Source organism: Penaeus monodon, chromosome 33 (genome assembly GCF_015228065.2).
Source record: "Penaeus monodon isolate SGIC_2016 chromosome 33, NSTDA_Pmon_1, whole genome shotgun sequence".
Classification (NCBI taxonomy): Eukaryota; Metazoa; Arthropoda; class Malacostraca; order Decapoda; family Penaeidae; genus Penaeus; species Penaeus monodon.
The window spans coordinates 10,912,033-10,912,725 of record NC_051418.1 but is presented as its reverse complement, the minus strand read 5'-3'; the positions used below and the strand labels follow the sequence as shown (position 1 = coordinate 10,912,725).

Below are 693 nucleotides of genomic sequence, written 5' to 3'. Positions count from 1 at the left end.
ACATTTAGAAACAAATTCTATGGAATTTATGAATAAGGGAAACAGTGATAGAAGAAATTGATACTGTTAGATAGTTCATAACCTTTTTTTAGCAAGAAGTAATTTAAACAAGGAAGAAATAGCAGAGGAAGGACAGACAGGTTGCAAAGGTATCATTTTCCTCGGGTAACCGGCGTGGTCACCGGGCAGATGGCAACACCCCGACCTCTTCAATTCCCTCACGCACACTCCTTCACTTCCTTGGTCTTTAAGGTTTGCAACATTAAAAGAGGCTTGGTATGGTTTTTAAGAGAACGTCGCTGCAACATTCCCAATGTAGGGCGTGTGTTTCGATAGGCTGGAATTTATGGAAGATCTGGAATGGCTATAAATAAAATGCAAGTTCTCGCCTGTGCACGTGTTCTTGTGCATGAGGGATCATGTGATTCAACTCGCGATACTAGAGAACCAGAGCGTCATGCTAGTAACGGGCAGCATGACCTGTTATCGATACTGGACTTTTATGCGATAGGCCTAGGAAGATGTGATAAAATGTGATTTTCAGAGTTTAGGTGATGTGGTATGCGTGGACGAGTTCTGTCTGCCTGGCCTATTTCCCTACTTACTATAACACCTGCGTCACATCTGGGCCGAAGCAGGTGTTAAAGCATGTACGTATAAACACATCTTATGCTCGCTCGCTCTCTCTCTCTT

At 43.1% G+C, this 693-nt stretch overlaps 1 protein-coding gene across 1 annotated transcript in view; it reads right to left on the bottom strand.

Annotated features, from left to right (window-relative positions):
* The window catches only part of LOC119594021 (extended synaptotagmin-2-like), a gene marked incomplete at its 3' end in the record, with an annotated part of 82,615 nt that overhangs the window by 80,635 nt on the left and 1,287 nt on the right, over window positions 1-693 (bottom strand).